This window comes from Bactrocera dorsalis, chromosome 1 (assembly GCF_023373825.1).
Source record: "Bactrocera dorsalis isolate Fly_Bdor chromosome 1, ASM2337382v1, whole genome shotgun sequence".
NCBI classification, from domain to species: Eukaryota; Metazoa; Arthropoda; class Insecta; order Diptera; family Tephritidae; genus Bactrocera; species Bactrocera dorsalis.
Genome location: NC_064303.1, coordinates 110,608,813 through 110,625,919, shown reverse-complemented (window position 1 = coordinate 110,625,919; position 17,107 = coordinate 110,608,813). Strand labels below are relative to the sequence as shown.

The window sequence follows — 17,107 nt, the reverse complement described above, 5'->3', positions numbered from 1 at the left end:
TCATGTGGCAAACGAGACTACTAGTTACGATGCGCTTGAAAATAGCTTTTTAATCGTCGCTAATAAACTCTTCAAGCCATCAATTAGCCACATGCAACACACGCGCTCCAAGGCAAAGCCGCGGCAAGTAACGTTGCATTACAGGCGAGCGTACGCCATTTAAGCATAAATAGGCGCAATCGGTACGTACAGTAGCCAAATTAAAATCAAATCAAATAATTCAGCGTGAAAAATCACCTGAAAGCCAATACCATTTTGAGGTCATAAAAACGGCATGCAAATTATAGGGATTGCATTACAGCGCCGCTGCCGCACTTTGGTTGGCAAATAGAGCGCACGGCAACAACCGACAGACAAACAGCAGCCAACTTACGGTTGCAAGTACAGTCGTGGTCGCGTTCATAGTCATTTGGGCGGTCAGTCAATAAAGTTGCAAAGAAATTAAGACATTTTTATGGCGTTTACACTTGTTTTTGTTGCTTTGCCAGCACCAAAATGTAGCCATTCAATAATTTTCGCCACTAATTCGTTAGCAATTGGGGAATACGCTTGCAACAATGCCGCAGCGCGGATGTGCGGCAACTCATCCGTAAAGCTTTATAAGCAGCACGTGATGACCTGCCTGGTCAGGTTAAGCAGAAATGCAAAGTTAAACACACAAGTTTAGATATTTTGCTTGCCGATTTGATTATCGAACGATTTCTGCCGCGATTACACGGTGGTGTTGCAAATAGTTTGCGGTAAGCGCTGCTTACAAGGTTGCAAACAGTAATCCAAAGTTTTTTTTGTGTTTTCAATTCACACTACCTTGCTACTATCACTCAATAGTTATTGTTGTAGTTTCTTTTTCGTTGCGCTGGTCTCTTTGACCAACCTTATTTAATGGGCACCTTCAGTTTGCGCCACAAGTTTTATTGAGTCCGTAATTATAGTGGCCAATGAATGTGGCAGTGATTGCACTGATTCCTTTCGCTTATTTAGAAAATAATTTATTTGTTTGAGCACATTGTGTAAAGCAAATGCCCCTTGTACTAAGTGTAATACCCTAAATGGGCGGCATGGCGCAAAAGTGGAGGAGCCCTGTTAAGAGCACAAAGAAGCTGAGCTTGCAAATATAGCCTTACAAATGGTTATGTGGCCATTTGGCTGGGGAGGCGTTTTGTTTGCGCGAATTAAGGTATCAAAAGTAAATGTAATAAATTTATTATTAATTTGATTTACAAAGAGAGAGAGAGTACTTTTGGAAGGTCTTGAGTTGGTGCCAAAGTCTATGCCGATCGATTGTCGATCAATAATTCGTGGGATATTTCTTTGTTTTGAGAAAAATAAGTTTACAAAACGCGGTTACGTGAATCAAGGTCTAGAAAATAGAAGCAATTAGGATCAAAGATCTATTCAAAACCTGAATGCTCATATGATAATAAAATTGTTAAATAAACAACAAATTTTTTTTTGTCCATTAAGTAGATAAAGAGCTCAAAACACTAAAAAATAGTCTGGAGGAGCTACTTAGATGGCCGGTAAGTACCATAGGAACACTTTTTATTGTCGGAAATAAGGAATAATGAGAATTTCGGATAAATCATACCATTATTTTTGGCAATCTTAACTTCTGTATTATTAATTTTTTCGTGACCAACAAGGTCTGAGTCAATGTAAGACCTCGGTACCTTGGCGTTAAAGTCGCCAAGCACGATTTTGACATCGAGGTGAGGCAGCTTTCATAAGTGCGCTGAAGCGCTCATAGAAGACAGACATCTTTGCTCGCATCATCCAACTTATCCGTCTCTTCTTCTTTTCATTGGTAGTGTTTCTTATTAGCGGATCCCAAACTCAGCGCACAATCCGGTGGAGCGATGGTTCTCCTTCTCACTCGCCTTCAAACGGATGTTTTTTAGTTACCTAGATAATACTGGGTCTAAGAGTCATGTTTCTTCAATAGTCTCATATAGACGCTAAAAAATGTTTATGAATACCTTTAAACAAAGCATCTATATCAATTGCTGCCACTGACGGATTGTGTTGGTTTGCGGTGTCCTTTTTGGTTAGAGCTTTCAATTATCCAAATATTCATGAACGATTTGTTAAACACTTCCCTCGGTTCGACTTTTCCTCCTTTGTGTTACATGGTATGAATGGAATTTAATAAAATACTTAGAGTAATTCACCTAAAGGGGCCTCAGAATTATATTCATGGGAATCTTTTTTTGGTATCATGACCATTTTTTCATAAAAAATAGCGTTTAATAAACTCGATATTGTAAAGAGGTTTTCAATAGGGACGTTACAAGAGTAGACCGATAGGGACATATACGGTCCAACAACGAGTCGGAATTATTAAAATTTACTGCCGAAAGTGTCAGTGGCCTCAACGTATAATTCATGGTCGTGTTAATCATCCTGTCAGATCAAAAATTGAGCGTCTAGTGGAAAAATTTTAACCCACAGCCACAGTACAAAATGTTTCCGCATCAGTGAGACAAAGAAGTGCCCGTAGTGTCCAGAATATTGCTGTCGCTAGCGTAACAATTGAGGAAGACCAAAATCAGTCTCTTACACGTCGTTCTTAAGCATTGGGCATCTCTGTAACATCGGTGTGGTGAATTTTGCGAAAAGATCTTGACCTACATCCTTATGAGACTAAACTGACACAAGAACTGCCACTAGACTAACAGAATCGTCGTATGTTCGTGAATTGGGTTAATCAACAACTTCAAAAGTATCCGGATTTCCGTCGAAAAATCATCTTCAGCGATTAGGCTCATTTCAGGCTGAATGGCATGTCAAAAATATCCGTTATTGGTCAGGCAGTAATCCACACGTACTTCATAAGCCACCACTGCATCCCGAAAAAATTACGGTGAGGCGGTTTACGGGGTGGCGCTGTCATCGGGACGTACTCCATAAGTCACCACAGCATCCCGAAAAAATTACGGTGAGGCGGTTTACGGGGTGGCGCTGTCATCGGGTCGTATTTCTTCCGTGATGATCCAGACCGGTACGTTACTGTGGATGGAAATCGCTACCGCTCAATAATAACCGAATATTGGATGATATGGACTTGGATAATATGTGGTTCCAACCGAACGGCACCACAAGCGACACAGCGAATGTTACAATCAACTTATTGAAAACCAAGTTTGGGGAACGTGTTATCTCACAAAATGGTCCAGTCAATTGGTCGCCTCGGTCATGCGATTTGACGCCATTAGACTTTTTCTTGTGGGTTACGTCAAGTCTATGGTCTATGTCAATAAGCCAGCGACGTTTGATCCAACGTGAAATTGCAGCAGTATCGACCGATTTATGCTTGAAAACAGTCTAAAATTGAGTTCAGCGTCTGGACTTCTGCAAGCAAGCCTATGGTGGTCATGCAATAGAAATCGAAGTCCTTATGTAATGACATCCAAGGTTCTTTCACAGGAATAAAAAATTTCATTGATATTCCAAACCATTTTTTGTTCCAGATCTAGCTACGCCCTTCAAAGAACGATACAATTTTTCAGCTTGCATAGCATTCCTCACATTCACGTCCGACTTCATTTTCGCTTATTTCACACTCTTTTATATTTCTCGTTCAGCTAACGGCATGAGCAGCTATTCTGCAGAATCCATTTTTTTATTTTCAAATAGTCTGTCTGAGTGTTTTTTATATTATTTTATTTATTTAAAGCACATTTTATTTCTATTTTCTTTTATTGATATTTCTTTTCTTTTTGTTTAAACAAACAGTTACTCAAATTAATTACAGCTAGCCCACACCTGATCGCAGCGACCACCGGTACCGCCACACACTCGCATTGCATATCCGATTTCCACCTGAGGCCATAATTCAATTAAAAATGGCAACACTCAAAAAATATCAACAACTCATTTATTTTCCGCGTTCGCCGCAATTTTTCACTTTTCACAGTATTTAGTTGCAGCCACACACAGGCACAAACATATGTTGCGACGTCTTTGCAACAAGTTCCCTATGCAATGGGACAGATAAACACACATATGTGTCTGCATGAGAATCCGCACATGTTGCTGCTCCATATTAAAAGGGGGTCTCAATAAACGCAAAAAGGCGCACAATTAAAGCGAGATTAATTAGACACGCCGCTGGCGCAGCATTTGCCGCTCGATCGGGCTGGCTGACTGAATGGCTGTGCCACAGCAAGTCAACAGTCGGCGGCAGCCACCAACGAGCAGACCAGTGGCAGTGGCAGCAGCAATCAATAAGTTGCTTGAGTACACAACGCGCATGTGTTGGAGTGTGTGTGTGTGCGTGCGTGTGTGCAAGGAGTGCGCGACTAGCGTGGCCTAGTACCTACGGCTGTGGCACGTTGCATGTGGCATGTCGCCACATTTGTACGACAATTGATCTTCATTGCAACGCACAGGAGGCACAATTGATCTGGCTGGGCGATGGCGATGGCGATGGCGTGGCAAGTTAGTGAAAAGTGTACAGACGCCAGTGTTGCTAGAAATGAATTGACGGCGCTTGTTTGCCTGCTTGCAACCAGATACTAGGAAGCAAACGAGCGCTTGACCACTGCAGCGCTCGCGGTTTATATTTGTGCACGTGTGTTCATGTGTTTGTATATTTGTCTCACATTTATATAACCGAATTGGAAAATCTATAATTGCTCACAAAATTCCCTGCCGTGTCAATGCAAGCAACAACAAAGCATGTTTCTTCTGTCGATCCGCATAAAACAAGCACAAGAAATGGAACAAATTATGCGCTTTAATTACACATTTCAAACTTGTTAATTTTTCACATTTCAACAGCGAGAGTTGTTGACGCGACCACAGCTTAAAGCCGGTACAGGGTGTTGGCGGAGAAAAATTAAAGTGGTCTCCGGTTATGCCAAGGATTTGTCCAGTCCTCAAAACACTTTTCATAAGCACTTTTTGGGATGGCCTTCAGCTCTTTCAGCGTATTTTGTTTTGTCTCATCGATCGACTGGAAACGGGTTCCACTCCGATGATTTTTGACTTGTTTGCATGTCAAACTCACGAGCCCATGTCTCAACATCAGTTATAATGCCCTCCATAATTTTGGGATCGGAATTCGCACTTTCAATCATGTCCAAAGAGAACTGAAAGTTACGGTACTCTTTTTGAAAAATCTCGAAAAGACTCTTTTGCCATCTCTCTTACTTGCCTGATGATTTCCAACCATATCCTTCGCTTTTTTAACATTTTCATCAGTTGAAGAGATCAAAGGTCGTCAAGAACGAAGCATGTCTTCAACCATCTCTCGACCGTCTTTGAAGGCTTTGTTCAACTCGGAGATCTGGGTTTTTGAATGGGTCCAAGTCCATATAATCTACATTTTATACCAAAATCAGATCCTCAGTACTTTGAGATGTACAGTGAACTAGCCCAGTCAAGGCCAAAACGTCAAGTATGAATAATTCCATTCGAAGGTACACGTCCAAATACCCAAACACCTCAATACCTTAAAATTTGCTGTGAAGCAATAAATTTTAAACCATAAAGTATAAAAAAGTAGTATCGAAACTCCTTCAAAATCTGCAGAGCTCCAAATTTACACGAAATACCATACCTCACACCCTGTATCCACGGCTCCTTGCGTGTGGCACACGGCGCTTCAATTTGAACCATTCATCGGTTCATTACACAGCATCCGTTCGCTACTGCATTGCATGTGAGCGACCACACAAGCGCCAAAGCTCCACTGCTAGGCGTTCAGCACACAGGTGGACTATGTGGTCGTAGGCAACGCCCAGCGGGTGGCACTAGAACAACAACTGCCATGAAAATAGTTCACAATACGGTTAGACAGCCGATGTCGGTGGCAGGTTGTCAATAACTGAGCTACTTGAGGGCCATCCTGGCCGCCACGCTTGGCGCTTGCCACAAAAAGCGTTCGATATGCCTGGGTATTGGATTTCGGCGGCTTAACAAGCGGTGAGGATGGTTTTGTTGGTCGATTGCCCTATTTTAATGTGCTTTTATGCTGTGCAAGTGTGTCCTCGCCTTCTAACCTCAATATTTTTTATTTCGATGCACTTTAGCGCGCCGCTTTTTTAGTTTTATGCTTTCTAGATTAATGTTGAAGAAGTTACACGCAAATAAATTTAAAGCTTATGTAATGTTTTTCACAATTTTTTACCGAACAAATACCGTACGTATTGCTAGTCGACCTGTGCTGAGTAAAGTCGTTGCTTATGGCCGCAAGGTGCATTCCCTTTGCCGTGAACGCGCCTTGTAACGTGTGCGACATACATAGGTGTGTGCCACACTACTGCACTTGCCGCCAGTTAATCCTTATTGCCGTGTTTTTTTTTTTTTTGAATTTTTTAGTGCGCCACATCGCGTGCTTCGGTGGTCCTTCTGGTCATTGAGCCGCCGGCACAGCGCGACACCATTGCGGCTTAAGTGCAAATCATTAGTTTTCATTTGCTGTCCTAAGCTTCTACGGTTACTTCATGGGTATAACGACACTCTAGAAAGGTGCGCTTTATGTTCTTTTATTTTCGTTTAAAATTGTTTTTATAAAGCAGTTTTTTGTTACTTTGAAGGATAATCACTGGCGCTCGCACACTTTGGTTGCATGTTCGGTGACGATTAGAAATGCAGCGTGGCGGCGTCAAAGTGTAACTCATATGTATGCATTATGAATTCATTTATTTAGTTCTACGTGCAAATCACAATTTTATAGGGTGCTGCGTTTGGAGCGCAAGCTAAAAAGTTCTTAGACAAAAATTATTAGTACTTAAAAAGTCAAAAGTATTTCATTTATATTATATTACTTTAAATGAAATACCAAAAATTAAAAAAAAATAATAACTTTCGAAAGACCCTGTATAAAAAAATTTATTTTGTTTCTCATTTTTATTGATTAAAAAAATCAAAAAAAAATCCACCAAATTATATTCCAAAAAATTTTAAAAATAAGCAGACCTATTGAAACACCCTATATATTATATATGTATTTTTTTCACAATTATAGATTTCACAAATCAAAAATATTTCACACCACTTCATTTAAATTCATTACTCAAAAGTGTTTTAAAAAAGTGACAACTGTTGAAACACCCTTTATAACATATTATCTAACAATGCGCTTTCACAAGGTTACTGCTAACTGCTTGCCACACATACATCTATTCTTAATTCACACACAATCATGTTATAGTATTACACTTCTTAATAACCAAGCACCGTTATGCGTGCCACACCATGATATAGGCGACATCTTGCAACACATTAGCGGTGCAACCCACTAACATGACTTAATTGGCATGTATTTCCTTTTTTAATCGTGTCCTTTGCTTTAACCCTGAACTTTCTTCGTGCGCTTTGTGCTCACTTCCGCATTTTTTTCGCATACATATTATAAAATATTTCTTAACACGCAGGTTTCCTGCAACTTATTCAAATAAATGTGACTTCATTTGATATTTTTTCAGGATTTTTTTCTTTTCAATTTAAAATAATTTAATAGCAACGCTGCGCTCACAATCTACTTCGCATGTTGCACGTGCCACCTGATTGCACAAACATGCAATTACCGTTATGCATGCAGTAACTGTTGACATAAAATACTTTAATCAAAAATATAAAGTAAATTTTTAAATTTGAGTTTAACTCTTCAAATTCTCAAAGGACTTGAACATATGTTAAAGTTGGAACTTTTGGCAGCTTTCGAGCGTGTATGAAAGCTTTAAAATTTTTTTTTTTAGCTGAATGCTTAATTCTCACATGAGCACACAGAAGCGCAATTAACTAATTATCAAATAATTAAGCTGAATTTTGTTCGTCCAGTACAAATTCTCGAACAAATTTCGTTGAATTTAAATAGCGAAACCAGGGAGGGAATCAAAATAACTAACAGTGAAAAAATCCAAAAGAACAGGTCAATCAGAAAATCCGGGCCTGACACATAGATGACACAAAAACCATATGATTTTTAGCTAACTTTTAGCCCTAACCTCAAACCTTTGACAACTGTCGGTTCATTAACTTGTAAATTATATTTTTTTGAATGAATCAACTTTATTCTTGAGGTAAAATGGATAAAAGTGAATTTTGCGTGTTGGTAAAATATTTCTTTTTGAAGGGGAAAAAAACAGTTGAAGAAAAAACATGGTTTGATTACGAATGTTAGGACACTATCCCAGGAAAATCAACCATCAATGATTGGAGTTTAGACGTGATGAAATGAACACCGAAGACGGTGAACTCAATGATTTTGGATGACCGTAAAGTGAAGTTGTTCGAGATAGCAGGCACTCTGAAGATATCAACTGAACGTGTACATCATATCATTCAAGAATATTTGGATATAAAAAAGCTCTGTGCAAAGTACGGCGAGCTCAATTTTGACCAAAAATAACGACGAGTTTTGGATTCGGAGCAGTGTTTGGAGATGTTCAGGCGTAATAAACCCGAGTTTTTGCCTCAATATGTGACATTCAATAAAACATGGCTCAATCATTTCACTCTGAAATCCAATCGGCAGTCATTCGAGTAAACTGCACACGATGAACCCGCTCCAAAGCGTGAAAAATGCAACAGTCGGCTGTGAAGGTTATGGCGTCTGTATAATTTTTATTGACTACCTTGAAAAAGGAAGAACCATCAACAACTACCACATAGCATTATTGGACCGTTTCATGGATGAAATCGCCGAAAAACGAGCGCATTTGAGGAAAATAAATGCTGTTTCATTAAGACAATACACCGTTTAACAAGTCAGTGAATATGACAGCAAAAATCCATGAATTGGGCTTTGAATTGTTTCCGTATCCATCGTATTCTTCATATTTGGCTCCCAGCGACTATTTCTTGTTCTCAGATCTCAAAAAATGCTCGCTGGAAAGCAATTTTCGTCGAATGAAGAGGCGATCGCCGAAACAGAGGCCTATTTTGAAGCATAAGACAAATCGTATTCCAAAAATGGTATCGATAAGTTGAACGGTAGCTACAAGTATAATCAGTGAAGAGAACTGCGTTGAATAAAAAACCAAGTTTGCCAAAATTATGTTTTACTATGGTATGCCTAGGACTTTTAAACTGACCTGTTAGCTTCTTTAAAAATACATTTTTTAATTGAGAAAGCAGTATATTGAAATATGTTATAGCATGGAAACTAGGCTTAATATTGAATGAGGCAATACGAAGCGTCGCTCATCAGCTAATAAGCAGCCAAATTTACACATCTTGGTGCAGACAAAACGGTAAAATGCCTTAAGAGTGTTATAACTTTTTCTTTTCACCGAATAAAATTCCAGCACCAGGGTGTGTTTTGGACAAATAAAATATAGATGATCCGCAGAGGAAGATGGTAAAACTTCTGAAGAGATAGAGAGAGAGAGAGAGGAAAACTTCGGCGACTATTTTATTGAGATTTGACTTTTTTATGAATAGATTTTGTCAACGATGGGTTTTGGGATCCTTAAACAATTATATCAACATTTCCAACTTTCTTCGAAACATCGTTTCTGAAATCGGGTGAAGCTAATACATAGAGACTAAGGCAGATATCCACAGAAATTTTTAGCTGCATTGCAACTTGTTTATATATAATTTTTTCAAGAATCCACTAGAAGTTGGTGTCCAAATCTTATCTTATGGAGATTAAGATTTCAGTTTCTATTTTGTTTGAGATGGCACAAGTACTTAGGATCAATGGGCGAATCCAGAATATATTTTCAAAATTATACTTATTTTTCAGGCTCTAAACAAATGTACCCTTCAAGATCAGGGGTTTTTTGTTCATTTAATATAGATTAGATTTTTTATGAAAGTATATACATTTTAATTTTTTTTGTCATTCGTCTAAACCCTAACCCAACCTAATTATAGACCTGTAAACCTTCAATACCCCCCATCAAAAACAAGTCAATAAAATCTAGGCATTCGACCATTCAACATTTTGAAGCTAATGACCGCTTATGTTTACAGTAAATAGTGTAGATTTTATTTTTGTGTTGAAATCATTAAAATTCAACAGTCGATTTGTGTTCGCTCGCCGACACATTTGTATAATTAAAGCCAATCAATGAGCGTTTTGATGCACGATTTGTCGACATTGCCTGTCGTCTATCACCGTTGATACGTTCTTCTATGCGGCAATTGCTGTGTGCGGTTGATGGATTTGACGTGGTGGCGTGCACAGTGCACAACGGTACATGGTGTCAATTTTTTGTAGCAACAACAGCAATACTACACACGTACTTATGTACATTCGGAGAGAAAATCCTAAGCTTGTAAAGTGGATCGGAAGACGAATGATGGTGGTGTAGATGTGGAAGCGCACAAGCCTTAGGCAACGTACCTCCCAAGTGCGCCAACACTTGCTGTGGCTAAATGCGCAATAGCCATTGAAATAGTCGCAAGCGCATGCGCAGCTGATAGTCGAATTGGCAGCGGTCGCCAATGTGCGTTCAGTGGTGAGCAAACAGTGGACTTAGTGAACTTGACAGTTCGGTACGACAGTTTTTTTTGTCCTGATCAGGGTTTATTAAGTTTGCCACGAAGTTTGTAGCAGTCAGAAGGGAACGTCAGAGACTGATTGTCTGTATACAGGCGAACGAGTGCCTAGTTTGCGAGATATCTATCTGAAAATGTTCAAATAACGTTTTCTCCTCAAGAAGCTGTTAGAATCGACGATGTCGGACACCAGCTATTCAAGCCGACCAAAGATTTTTTTTAATTGCAAATCCTGAGCTTCGAATATAACTGGATATTTGTAAGCTAAGGTCTCTACTACTATTGAAGGATTGGAAAGGGAATAGTTTCGAGAAAACTATTTCGCAATAAGGTAAGGTGCCAGGGTTTGTCAACAAGAATAAGCTTTTGTGATAAGGAGAGCGAGTACTTATTGACCTTAGAAAACAATGATGTACCTCGGGATTATATGGAAGAAGTGGCGTGCGGTATAAATGATGCGATTTCTTGTATAAAGGATGAATAAAGGATAGGAAAATTTATTGACTGTGGCATCTTCAAGATACTTTCCCTTAAAAAATATCTGAAAGTCGCTAGAAAGCATTTATATTGGAACTTTCATCGCTTCCCTGAGCACTCACTCGATGTTAAAGACTGACAGGGGTTGCAGAGCGGGGTTTTTCATAACCCCAAAACTTATAAACTAAATAAAAATATTTCAAATAACCACTTACCTTGCACTTCAAACACAATTCGTTGCAATTTCCAACAATTTTCAGCAAATGTCTGGCATTTGGTAAACATTTGACGACCGCTGCATTAAAATATATTTATGTTTAGATTGTTTGTATGTCTGAAGGTATTGAAATAGGTTGGTACATTGCATTGAATCATGTAAAATAGGTGGCACGTTACCGTTGTCTCGTGTTCAAAGCGTGTTACTAGTGTATTTCGAACAATTCTTCTGCCCAACGCTTGTTGCCGTTATTGTTGTTGTTACTGCATTGTATTGTTCGTTGCTGTCGAGTAACTGTCAATGCGACCGCTACGAAATGTAGGCACAATTTCCAAGTGCAAAAGGTTACAGGTACAAAGTTGCTAGTCGCCTTGTTGCCTACCAGCGCGTCGTACATCAGCGACAGACAAGCGGTAAGCAGCAAGCGGTTGGGGGCGGCTAAAAATAATAAACGAAGGAATAGCATTAACAACGACTGCAATAAAACTTAAATACCCTTAACAATTAAAGAAGATTTCATAAAAGCTTGATTTTGAACGTTCAGTTTGTATGACAGTTATATGCTAAAGTTGTCCGATCTGGAAAATTTCTTCAGATATTATAATGTTGCTTCAGAGAACCAAGCAAGTCAAATTTCGAGGTGATATCTTAAAAAATAAAAAAGTTGTCTATACAAGCACTTGATTTTGATCGCTCAGTTTGTATGGCAGCTATATGCTATAGTGGTCCAATAACGGCGGTTCCGATAAATAAACAGCTTCTTGACAAGAAAAGAATGTTTTCAAAATTTCAAATCTCAAAAACTGAAAACAATTCAGCTCGTCACACTGTTCACCGAAAGGATCCCTGACGTTGACTTCTGGTTCTAATAAACGTCACGGCAAACTTATTCAGGGTATAAAAAAAACAAAAAATAAAAACACACAACCATCGAACCCTAACGAAAATACCGAATTAAAAATAAATGAGTTTAGAAACAAAAGTCATTGAAAAAAGCGGCATTTAGGAAGTGCTCGTACTAAGCAAGCGTCGCCTTTGTTGTTGGCCATTAAAATCAACATTAGAAGCGCCTCGAAGCGTTAAAGTCATGATGATGAAGTGATGTCGTTTATTTCCAATGCTTGTAAGCATTTCTTTAACTCATTGCTGTGGTTCTTATAAAAGCAACAACAACAATTTAAAATAAATTCACTCACTGACAATAGCCAATGTGTGTAACTGCAGGTACAACATTGAATTTGAATTTCCTGCGCTGCGGAAATCAAAGCAAAAGCAGCGCGCGCTTGCTGCCATCTCGTCACTACCACAAACGCTGGTGTTGCTGCGCACGCGCAACAAGCGGCAACGCGGCATCGCATGGTGGGCAGCTGAGCGATCCACCAGCACACCGGCCGTCCAGCCCAACAAGCAGCCACCTCAGATCACAGACCGTACTCAATCATTCGGCTGCAGTTGGCCAAACTTACACTGGCTGCTGTTGGTGGTGTGTTGGCACTGGCACTAGCAATGGTGGTGGTGTGTTGGTGTGTGGGGTGCCACCTCCGAGACAAAGGTGACAAAGTCACGAAATTCTTGTCAATTTTCAACTACAGACCAATTTGTTGTGCGCTCTTTCGCTTTGTGAATTTCGTGACAAATCAAGCTACCAAAATTGGGAGAAAATTCAGTCACCTCCATACTGCGCCGCACACTCACAAACGTGCCAGCCGCCATTCGTTGTCGCTTTGATCAGTGAGGATTTGACGGTTTTTAACCAATATGTTATTGTATTCAATGCTTGTTCTTGTTCTTATTGTGGTTTTCGTTTGTTGTTTTTGTTTTTATAACGAAATTTAGAATTTTTTGCTATTGCTCAGTTTCTTATTTTATTGCGCTGAATTTACGATTTATTGTCGAGGAAGAAAAGCAGTAGGTGTCGTCGGTGCTTAAGCATTCCGCTTGCAGAAGCTTGGCGCATTTTCAAGTGCAGGTGGGCGTTAGAGAAATTTTTTCGTGATAACATTTTTTATTTCTGCTGTAAGGTCTAAGAAGTATCAATAAAATTATTTACTTGAAGTTTTGGTGGAAAACATAATTGGATCTTTCAAATTCCGAATTTTTAGAATAATTTTTTAGAACATTTTCTCAGTCGCAACCAGAAAAAAATTAGCATTAGTCTCATATAGAACCACATACGTATATATATATATGTATATGGTCATCCATGTTAATAAAAGCACTGACCTCAAAGCTTTCAAACGTAGAAACCGCGTTGCGCCTGCAAACATAATGAAGCGCCCTAAATTCGAGCTCGTTGTCCACTTAGCTTAGCCATGTCGGCTACAACTTCTACACATTTTACATGATGAAGCCATTCTATTACGGATTAAAGTGAAATTTCGTTGTAATTTCGCCATTCTTTTTACGCGAACTCAATTGCGAAAATAATGTGACTTCTCACCCAGAAGCTTGACTAGCACACGTACTCTACTTACGAACATGCACAAGTGAGAATATTCTTCAGAAATATTAATGTGGATATACATACAAATATACAAATTAGTATATAGTAATACATAAGTACGATTATTAAAATCGCCCTACATATGCTAACACTAGTATTTTTGGCACATTTTTACACTTTTGTTTTACCGTAACACACATTTGCTGTAAGCCTAACTGGCAGACGAAGCTCATCTGGTCATTAGAGATTGAGGTTACCTCGAAATAATCAACAAGTTATGGTTACAGCAATAATTTTTATACTCGTTTTTGCTTTTTGAATTAAATTATTTTTTTCTATCTCTATTTTTGCTTTTTGGGAGCACACTGTTGTCCTGATTTCAAACAAAAAGTGGACCAATTTGATAAATTACAAATAAAATATTCGCAAATAACACAAAGAAGCTATTTAGCTAGTAAGAAAGGAATACGTGAGTTGCTTTTTATATCCCCGTATAGTACTGACTTGGCACCTAATAACTTCTTTTTATTCCCATACAGGAAAAAAGAGTTAAACTTTTTTTTTCGACAGCTAATGAGACGGTTGATGCGTTCAGAATGCAAGTTTTGGAGACACTTCCCGTGAGAGTGGCAAAAGTTATTCGATAATTGGTTCAAACGCAAAAGCTTATAGAACTTAACGACGAATATTCTAGGAATTTCATTTTAATTAATGATTTTACTAAATTTACCAGATTTCTAGAAGATATGTTGTCAAATAAAAAAGTTTTTCATACAAGGATTGGAATTAGATCGATAAGTTTTTTAGTGGTCCGATATCTAAAGTTCAGACAAATTTGCAGCTTCTTGGGAGTAAAATTTTTAGTCAAATTGGTCCAGTCGAACTTGAGAAATGATGGGTATCGTTTTGAAAAAGACAGTTGCGAGAAAAATGCGTTTAAAGTTTCAGTTTCGGCCGAACCTGTTTGGATATCGGTTCAGCAAAATAACTATATTTCCAAAAATAAATAGAATCCTCTTATTTCATATTATTAAATAGTTAAACTTTGAAAATAAAAAAGAAAATCAATTTTTTTTTTATTTCTAGATTTCTAGACTAAAATACCCTCTTAACCATATTCGTCGATATAATGTAGACATAACTGTAATAACATCATGTTTTTAAGAAATAACGGATGATCCAAGAGAAGCACCTTTTTCAATAGCCTTTTTTTGGCAGATCACCCGTGAGTCGTGTAAATCTGTCATGTTATCTTCGTTCAGTATTGTTTGTCATTTCATCATGGAGAGACTTACAACAACATTTACAAATCGTTCAACTCTTTTTACGACAATTCAAATTCTGTAAAGAAAGTGTTTTGCGTGCTTCGCTCAACTTATCGTCAAGATTATCGGCCTACTGAGCGCACTATTTTCAACACCGTGTCCCAGTTTGAGACCCAGCATTCATTACTGGATAATATAGGACTGCATAGACCACGTCCAGCACGTAGTGAAGAAAGTATATGGAACGACTTGGTGCATTTTAAGTCGAGATCTTAAATTGAAAGCGTACTATAACTGAGGTCGCTCGACCTTCCAAGGAGACATCGCTCTACATATAGGCTATTAAAAAATTCTAAAAATATACGTTTTCGTGCCAAATTTTGTTCAGCAATGAAGCCCATTTTTGGCTCAATAGGTAAGTAAATAAGCGAAATTAGCGCATATGGGACGAAGAGCAACCTGAAGAAATTCAAGGGTTGCCATGTCATCCAGAAAAACAACGCTTTGGTATGGTTTGTGGGCCGGTGGTAATATAACCGTCAAAGGCGACCGTTATCGCGTCATGATAACCGACTATTTGATGCCTAAAATTGAAGCTCGTGATCTTGGCGACATTTGGTTTCAACAGGAGTCACACATGGCATTAATCAATGGATTTATTGACAGAACACTTCAGTGAGTAGATAATTTCACGATTTAAGCCTGTCGATTGGCCACTAAGATCGTAAGATATCACACCGTTGTACTTTTCTCTGTGGGGATATATAAAGTCTAAAGTCTATGCGGACAATTTCGCAAAACATCACGCGTGTCGTTCGCCAATTACCAGTAGAAATGCTCGAACGAGTCATCGAATATTGGACTCAACGAATGGATTAACTGACAAATAGCCACGGCAAACATTTGAAAGAGATAATCTTCAAAAAATAAATATAAAGATTTTTTTTTTTTCGAATAATAAAAAATATTCCCCACTAAATTTTAAGTTTCTGTGATTTTTCTTTAAAAAAGTAGGGAACCTCGAAATGGATCACCCTTTAAAACCGACAATCGCTGTAGTTATTGTCAAACTAATTGAAGATGCACCTGAAACATTGCAAGTTTATTTTTCGAGTTACAAGCTTACCCATCAACGAAACTTTTTGCTATTTTGTCGAAAAAAGAAGCACTTTCATGAATGTGTAAGTACACATTTATATATGTACATATATGATTATAAACTAGCATTTTGTGTAGCGGCAAGTTTGTGGAGAAAAGGAAGCCCTTTCGTTGCACCGATAATTGCAATGACTAAGCAATTGTGCGGTAACTGTTTTGTTCGTGCCGCTTTTGCTGTTGTTATTTGTAAACCATTTCACTGGCTACTATACTTCGTATAATACTAAGATTTGAAGTTAACTCTCCAACAATATTTTGATATTAACTTCGCATTGTTAGACAGTCTAGGACAGATCGGACAGTTGTGTTCACAAGCCGTTGCAGCGATGGTGAATAACTCCATCATCATTTATTTGTGCGCCATTTGTTGCTGCATTCCGCAAGCAATGAGCCAATCAAGTCGACCAAGTCAGATACTTAACATTGAGGGCAGCCAGACAGTGCGACAGGTTCCAAGCTCGTGCTGTGCGCTTTTCCTGTATTATTTTGTATTGTAGTATATGCACTTGCTTGGTATTTTAATTTTTATTTCATGCTTTCCTGTAATTGTTTTATTTTTGCCCACTACTAGGGACTCAGGTGCATTTTCATGCGCAGTACAAGCGGAGATCTTTTGAGCCGATTGTCAGTAATTTTAGCGTTTCGCTTTTGAAGTAATTTTTATATCGTGAACAGGGTATATTAGGCACACCGTTAGGACTGAAACATACTTATAGATGCTGAGGAATTTGAACGTACACTCACCAATCCATTGTTTCCCCGAAGGAGTGTCTGCACGTTACACGTAGTAATTCGAATTTGCTCTCAAAATATTCCTAGATATTTTTTCAGTTTGCTATATACGGTTGCAATAAATACTACACTAACACTATATGAATTTAAAATTTCAAAAGTAATTACAACTTTAAACTTTATTTTTAAAGCATTTTCTTTTTCCAATCACTAGCTGTAATAATAATAAAATTTCAACTAATTTATTTTTCTATCAGACATTCAAAAAATATCGCATGCTACTTTGCTGAAAATCATTTTCTAGCAACACCCTGTGTCCCAACGAGTCAGCTGTGCGCTATCAGCTGCTGCAGCTAAGCA

General features: G+C 38.4%; 1 long non-coding RNA gene across 1 annotated transcript in view; it reads right to left on the bottom strand.

Annotated features, from left to right (window-relative positions):
- Positions 1-11,583, bottom strand: part of LOC125775774 (uncharacterized) — a 45,775-nt gene extending 34,192 nt beyond the window's left edge. Inside the window, exons 1-2 of the long non-coding RNA XR_007421374.1 lie at positions 11,329-11,583; positions 11,148-11,266 (exon numbers count right to left, since the gene is read on the bottom strand). This is a non-coding gene — a long non-coding RNA (uncharacterized LOC125775774). The remainder of the gene's footprint in view (positions 1-11,147; positions 11,267-11,328) is intronic.
- Positions 11,584-17,107: the final 5,524 nt, after the last annotated feature.